Source organism: Myotis daubentonii, chromosome 15, assembly GCF_963259705.1.
Source record: "Myotis daubentonii chromosome 15, mMyoDau2.1, whole genome shotgun sequence".
Taxonomy (NCBI): domain Eukaryota; kingdom Metazoa; phylum Chordata; class Mammalia; order Chiroptera; family Vespertilionidae; genus Myotis; species Myotis daubentonii.
The window spans coordinates 17,098,579-17,106,829 of record NC_081854.1 but is presented as its reverse complement, the minus strand read 5'-3'; the positions used below and the strand labels follow the sequence as shown (position 1 = coordinate 17,106,829).

Here is an 8,251-nt window from a genome sequence, read left to right as displayed (position 1 = left end):
CCCTCACCAAGCAGGTATTTCCCCTCCATAGTCATTAGGGTTTGTCTGTGAGATTACAATGTTAAACCCTTTGCTTCCAGAGCCCTTACTGGGAAATCACGTCATAACAGCTCAGAATTAGCCCCGCCCCTTGCATATATCTTTGAGCAACTTCACTGAAATCTGGCAGTCCTTCTTTGTACCAGGTCGGTGAGCAGTGCAGCTCCTGTCCAGGGAAAGTGAGTATCTAATTGGTTTTATGCTCATGGCATTTGTCTGTCTTTTTTCAGTCATCTCCATAATTCAACACCCAGGCACAGAACAAGTGTCACCAGGTTTGAAGTCACAGCTGAGACTGAAGTACGAATTCATCATGTTTTCCAAAGGTACAATAATTTCGTTTATTAAAGCTATGCTCGTGAAACATCTAGATAACATACCTAGTACATTTGTAATGGAGGAGATGATGCTATTTTTACTCGAGAAAGTAATAACGTATGGAGACAATATGTTAATGATGGTCTTAAAACAACTACGTAAATTGGCAATTGAGATTATTCTTACGTTTGTAAAGAGGAAGATTGTTGCTGTTACTGAAGCCCAATTTGATAAACTTAAGAAAAATATCACTTCATTCTTTAAGAAGAAGAATCTTCGTGAACCAATCTGCACTCATGTGGTTTCAGAAAAAATAATAGGTGATCAGTGTCACTATCCATCACTGTCCATCAGTGTCACTGTTAGTTGTCACTTCTGAATGAACAATGTATTGTCTTCGTGGATGAATCACAACCAAACTGATTTATTACGAACCAATCTGCATAAATGTCTTCTTTTTCACAAAAAAGTTGATAAGTGCACATGGTAAATGATTATCACTCTGAGTGCACACCATCTTACCTTCCAACATGAATCAAAACTAAACTAATTTACAGTGGGGCCTTGACTTACGAGTGTCCCGACTAACGAGTTTTTCGAGATACGAGTAGTCTCTTGGACAATTTTTTGCTTTGAGTTGCGAGCTAAAATTCAGGTTACCCCACCGCTAGTTGGCGCAGCGAACGTGAAAATTGATTTGACATACGAGTAATTTGAGTTACGAGCTCCATCACGGAACGAATTAAACTCATAAGTCAAGGCCCCACTCTATTGATTCAGATACCCCACCGCTAGTTGGCGCAGCGAACGTGAAAATTGATTTGACATACGAGTAATTTGAGTTACGAGCTCCATCACGGAACGAATTAAACTCATAAGTCAAGGCCCCACTCTATTGATTCAGATACCCCACCGCTAGTTGGCGCAGCGAACGTGAAAATTGATTTGACATACGAGTAATTTGAGTTACGAGCTCCATCACGGAACGAATTAAACTCATAAGTCAAGGCCCCACTCTATTGATTCAGATACCCCACCGCTAGTTGGCGCAGCGAACGTGAAAATTGATTTGACATACGAGTAATTTGAGTTACGAGCTCCATCACGGAACGAATTAAACTCATAAGTCAAGGCCCCACTCTATTGATTCAGATACCCCACCGCTAGTTGGCGCAGCGAACGTGAAAATTGATTTGACATACGAGTAATTTGAGTTACGAGCTCCATCACGGAACGAATTAAACTCATAAGTCAAGGCCCCACTCTATTGATTCAGATACCCCACCGCTAGTTGGCGCAGCGAACGTGAAAATTGATTTGACATACGAGTAATTTGAGTTACGAGCTCCATCACGGAACGAATTAAACTCATAAGTCAAGGCCCCACTCTATTGATTTATAATAAAAATAAAATATCTCTTATTAAAAATATTTCTGTGAGATGTTTTATTAGCCTTTTGCCACCATAATTTTTAAAATGTGATTGCCTGACTAAAGAGACAGATTTGAAACTAAAAACAAAAACCTAGATAAAAATAAATGTAGCAACTGCTTTAGTAATAAGGTTAAAAGAGAAAAATAGATAAGAACAAAACATATAATAGTAACATATTGAATACCTGAATAACATTGCCAGACCTCTAGCAATGTGGAACAAGAAAAAAGAAAGAAGTGGCAGACAAACAAAATGCATATAAGAGGATGGAACAAAGTTAGATTCAGGGGAAGTTAATACAACAACAGAAGACAGTACTACTTCCATATATGCTCAGCCTAGATCAAATTGGTATGTTTCTGGAAAACATACAAAAGTTGGTGCAAGAAGAAATAGATATATTGTGTTCCTTTATATTTTAATGGATGTTTTCTCCTTTAGTTATTGTTACTCATCGTTATAAAAAACTTTAATTTTGCTTTTTTCATGTGGTTAATTATATTTTTACTAGAGGCCTGGTGCACAAAATTTGTGCATGGGAGGGAGGTGTTCCTCAGCCTCGCCTGCACCCTCTCCAATCTGGGACCCCTTGGGGAATGTCTGACTGCCAGTTTAGGCCTGATCCCTGTCACAATCTGGGACCCCTGGCTCCTAACCTCTCGCCTGCCTGAATGCCTGATCACCCCTAAATGCCTCTGCCTGCCTGCCTAATCTCCCCCTAATCACTCCCCTGATGGCCTGATCACCCCCAACAGCCCTCCCCTGCCCAACTGATTGCCCCCAACTGCCCTCCTCTGCCAGCCTTATTGCCCCCAACTGTCCTACCTGCTGGGCTTATTGCCCCCTAACTTCTTGCTCCCCTGCGCTGGCCTGATCTCTCCCCTAACTGTTTGCTCCCTTGCACCAGCCTGATCGCCCTGACTGCTTGCTCCCCTGCCAGCCTGATTGCCCCTAACTGCCTCTGCTTCAGCCCCTGTCACTGTGGCTTTGTCCAGAAGGAAGTCAGACATCTGGAAGATGTCCAGTCAATCCAGTCTAATTAACATATTACCCTTTTATTAGTATAGACTAGAGCCATGGTGCATGAAATTTGTGCACTGGGGATGTCCTTCAGCTCAGCCTGCACCCTCTCCAATCTGGAACTCCTCAGGGGATGTCCGACTGTCAGTTTAGGCCCAATCCCACAGGGCATCCCTCTCACTATCAGGATTGCTGGCTCCCAACCACTTGCCTGCTTGCCCCTAACTGCTTCTGCTTGCCAGCCTGATCACCCCCTAACCACTCCCCTGCCAGCCTGATCGATGCCTAACAGCTCCCCTGCTGGCCCAGTCACCCCTAACTTCCCTCCCCTGCTGGCCCAGTCACCCCCAACTGCCCTCCCCTATAGGCCTGGTTGCCCTCAACTGCACTCCCCTGCAGCCTGGTTGCTCATAACTTCCCTCCCCTGCTGGCCTGATTGCCCACAACTGCTCTCCCCTGCCAGCCATCTTGTGGCCACATGGGTGTGGCCATCTTTCACCACATGAGGGCTGCCATGAGGGCGTGATGGTCAATTTACATATTACCTCTATTGTATTGGATGTCTTATGTTTTATCATTTTTCATTGGTCATATGTTCTTTTTAGTGTTTTATCTTGTGCTTTTGTTGTTGTTGTTAATCCTTGCCCGAGGATATTTTTCTATTGTTTTCTTAGAGAGAGTGAAGAGAGAGGGAAAGACAGACAGAAACATCAATGTGAGAGAAGCACATCAATTGGTTGCCTCCTGTAGGAGCCCTGACCAGGACCTGGGCTGGGGATGAGCCTACAACCAAGTACATACCCTTTACCAGAATCAAACCTGGGACCCTTTGGTCCACAGGCTGACACTCTATTCACTGAGCCAAACCAGCTAAGGCTTGTGCTTTGTTTTGTTTGTTGTCTTATCATTGACCTGTATAAGAATGTTCCTTTTGGTTTTTACATTTGAGGTAATGTATATTTATTTATTTACTAGTGGCCGGTGCATGAATTCATGCATGGGTGGGGTTCCCAGGGGGGTGGGGTTCGGCCAGGACATGACTGACCCTCCTGGTGGGTGGTGGGATGCCCTTGCCGGCCCTGGATCCAGAGCCATCCCACTGACATTGGTGCTGGTTGTTGGGAGCTACCTAGCAGCTGGCCGCTTTTATATTGTTTCTGCATTGTGGAGCGGAGCGTCTATGGAGGGGAAGCGGCCACGATACCTGAGGCAGACTTCTAGGAAGCCAGCAGTGCTGTCGGGATCGTGCCAGCAGTGCTGGTCCATCGGTGCCTGGCCTGTTCTCCAGAGATTGGACCTGTAGGACTACTGAGAGAGTGAGTGGCTGCTACGGGGCTGGTGGGCCACTGGGATGGGTCGGTCAGCAGAGCAGTGCTCCTGCTGTGGGAGCACACTGACCACCAGGGGGCAGCTCTTGTGTTGAGCATCTGCGCCCTGGTGGTCAGTGCGCATCATCGCAACCCGTCATTCAGTTGTTTGGTTGCTTATGCTTTTATATATATACTAGGGGCCCAGTGCACAAAGATTCATGCACTGAGGAGGGGGATGGGGGGGAGTTCCTCAGCCCAACCTGCACCCTCTCCAATCTGGGAGCCCTCAGGTGAGCCCTCTCCAATCTGGGAGTTTCTGTCTGTCTTTGCAATCAAATGAGCGAATTGTCTGAGACCCCTAACCCAGTTTGGTTTGTTGCTCACAGAATAATAGAGGCTTTTTTTTTTCTTTGCTCCATTGGTAGAGATTTCCTGGAAGTTTTAGGATATCTTCCCTTTAATTTTTCCTAGACACTCTGATTTTACTTATGTCTCTCACCTTTACTTTCCCTCCATCCTCAACTGCAACAGTAACTTGCTCCAGGCTCACTTTGCTCTAGTGTCTCCATCTGCCACCAGAACTATGATTCCCAGCATTCCTGGTGCTCCCCGTGCTCTGGTCTTCTGCTTCTAGTCCTGGGGCTGCCACCAAAGCTACTATTCCCAGAATTCCTGGTGCTCCTCATACTCTGGGTTTTCCTCGACCAAGGGAGCCACGTCCCCCCAAACTGCTGGCTTTCCCACTCTGCTCTGTGCATGCAAATTACCAGCCATCTTTGTCAGGTTAATTTGCATACTCACTCCTCATTGGCTTGTGGGCATGGCTTGTGGGTGTGGCTTGGGCATAGCAGAGGGACAGTTAATTTGTATATTTCTCTTTTATTTTAGGATATAGATTTGTTTGTTTGCTTTTCTTTATATATTACCTTATGCTTTTCTTTATTGTTTGTCTTACCCATCTTCATCAAGAATTTTTATTACACATTTTCATTTGCCATATTTTAATATTTTAAATTGTGTTTTCTCATATTTTATCTTTGCTTCTCTTTCTTGTTCCTTTCATTGCTCTTTATCAAAAGTTTTCTTTCTTTTTTTTTTTAAATATAAACTTACCTTTTTTGGCCATAAAATTTTTAAATTTGTTTCCTTAAATGTAATTAAAAAATATGTAACCACTGCACAGAAAAATTGTCAAACTTTACTTCATTGCACAATGGAAAAACATGTAGACAAAGCTTTTTTTAAAAAAATTTGCATACTTAATTTTTATGTTTAGTTTTGTTGTATTCCTTTATCTTCTATCTTTTACTTTATCTTTGCCGTTTGTCTTATTAATCACTATTAAACATTTTTTTCATTGGGCTTGATTTATTTTTATCTATTTCATTTGATGTGTTATTCAAATATATTTCTGGAATATATATGTATATATATATGCAGTTGTTCAAATATATATTTTAGTGCATACTTACTTGTTTCTATTAAATGAATATATATATATATATATGTACTTTTTAAAGTTTCAGCCATTAATATTTTTCCATTGATTTTTTAGAGAGAGTGGAAGAGAGAGGGAAAGACAGAGAGAAATATCGATGTGAGAAAAACATCAATTGGTAGCCGCTTGCACCGACCCTGACCAAGGTCGGGGGCAGGGAGGCTCCTGAAATGGAGGTACATACACTTGATCAGAATCGAACCTGGAACCTTTCTATCTGCAAGTCGATCCTCTATCTGTTGAGCTAAACCAGCTAGGGCTTTGTTAGTTTAATATTTATAAAAATCGTATGTACTTCTTTAGTTTAAGTGTGTAAAAGTCTCTCAATATTGTCCCATGGATGGATAGTTATATTTTGATATATATGTGAAATGTAATAATTTTTGTCTGTTAATTTTAAGAAAAACTTTATATTCATTATAATATGGCCATTTGATTTGAAAATTTAAAACAAAATAGTGATCTGGCTCTGAGTTATATTTTAAATATTTTCACATAATTGGCCCACCAATTTCTACAGATGTGATTAAGTTACTTGGGAGTAGGTCTCTTGTATGCCAGCTAACTAGCTTCTTATCTTAAAAAATTTTTTATAATTTTAGACAGTCTCAACTGTCTAAAATTAACATTTATATTAACATGTATATGTTTTACTAGGAGCTCAGCGCGCCATTCGAAATCGCACGGCACCATCCACCCTTGGTCCGGCCCTGCCTCCCTCTCTGGCCCTTGAAACAGCTGCAGCCGCTGCTGATCAGGCCCTCCCCCAGTGCAGGTGTGTGGAGGCCCCTACCATCCCATCCCTGATGCTGCACCTGCAACCTCCTCCTGTCTGGCCCACGCATTATGGCATCCTGGTTAATTAGCCTATTTCTCTATTATATATATATAGATAGATAATTAGAAGGATCACATGTTATTACATGTTCAACTGTATTGAGGTGCAACTACCTCCTTATCTAACTCTCACACCACGTGGATAATTTCCCTCCAAGCACACTGGGGTTTGTCTGTCAGATTAGACAATGTTAAACCCTTTGCTTCCACAATCACAGCTCAAGCTTAGCCCTGCCCCTTGCATTTATCTTTTTTTAAATTTATTGATTAAGTTATTACATATATGTCCTTATCCCCACGTTACCCCCTCCCCCCACTCATGCCCTCACTTCCCTGTTGTCTGTGTCCACTGGTAAGGCCTATATGCTTGCATATAAGTCCTTTGGTTGATCTCTCCCCCTTACCCCACCCTTCCCTACCTTCCCTCTGAGGTTTGACCATCTGATCGATGTGCTTCTCTGTCTCTGGATCTGTTTTTGTTCATCACAACCTTCCCCAAATCTGGCAGTCCTGCTGTGTCTCAGCTGGGTGAGTAGTGCCACTCCTGTCCAGGGGAACTGAGAACCCAATTGCTTTTATGCTCATGACATTGACCTCTGTTTTCAGTCACCTCAATAAATTAAGACCCAGCACAGAACAAGTGGCACCAGGTTTGAAGTCACAGCTGAGACGGAAGTACCTACTCATCATATTTTCCAAAGGTATGATAATTTCATTCATTCAAGGCCTGCTCATGAAATATCTAGTCGATATATCTAGTCTATTTGTAATGAATACCATGATGCTATTTTTACCAGAGAAATTAATAACATATCGAAATAGCAAGTTAATGAAGATCATTAAACAAATACCTATGTTTGCAGTTAAGACTATTCTTAAATTTGTAATGAGAAAGATTGCTGCTGTTGCTGAAACCCAGTTTGTTAAACATATGAAAAAATATCACTTATTTCTTTAGGAAGAAAAATCTTTATGAACCAATCTGCACCACTATGGCTTAAGAAAAAATAATAAGTGATCATGGAAAACAATGATCAATTATGAGTGAGCAACCACTTGCCTTCTTCCTGGATGAATCACAACTAAACCAATTTATTGATTTACAATCACAAAATAAAAATATATCTTATTGAAAATATTTTTGCAGGAACTTTTATCAGCCTTTTGCCTCCATAATTTTACTGAATCTGATTGCCTGACTAACCAAACAGTTTTGAAATTGAATAAAATAAAGTCTTGGTAAACAGAATACAGTGTAAGACCTATGTCTGTGTTGAGGTCTGTCTGAAACTGGGATGGGCGCATGGGGCAAAGCAGAGACTGGGAGACAAGAAGAGCTTCATGAGTAATGGGGCCACCTGCTAAGGAGCTTGAGGCTGCATTGGGTTTAGAGAACTTAGGAAAAGCAGGTCCAAAGGCTAAAATTGAGGAGTTAAGAGTCCTGAGTGACTTTGCTGACCACCTGCCTAAATGGAGAATCTCTAGGCCGAGTCCACACTCTGGGTGGTTTGAGGGGCAATCTCATCTAAGTGAGGGATATGGAAATGGACCAGAGTAGACATGAGAGTCTAGAGCAGCTGTTCTCAACCTGTGGGTCGTGACCCCTTTGGGGGTCGAAGGGCCCTTTCACAGGGGTCGCCTAAATACATCCTGCATATCAGATATTTACATTACAATTCATAACAGTAGCAAAATTATAGTTATGAAGTAGCAACGAAAATAATTTTATGGTTGGGGGTCACCACAACATGAGGAATTGCATTAGGAAGGTTGAAAACCACTGGTCTAGAGGGT

General features: G+C 42.1%; 1 long non-coding RNA gene across 1 annotated transcript; it reads left to right on the top strand.

Moving 5' to 3' along the window:
- The first annotated feature begins 208 nt into the window (after positions 1 to 208).
- Positions 209 to 7,653, top strand: LOC132216808 (uncharacterized). Its single transcript, XR_009448801.1, has 3 exons — positions 209 to 365; positions 6,889 to 7,158; positions 7,416 to 7,653. It is a non-coding gene; the product is annotated as an uncharacterized LOC132216808 (long non-coding RNA).
- Positions 7,654 to 8,251: the final 598 nt, after the last annotated feature.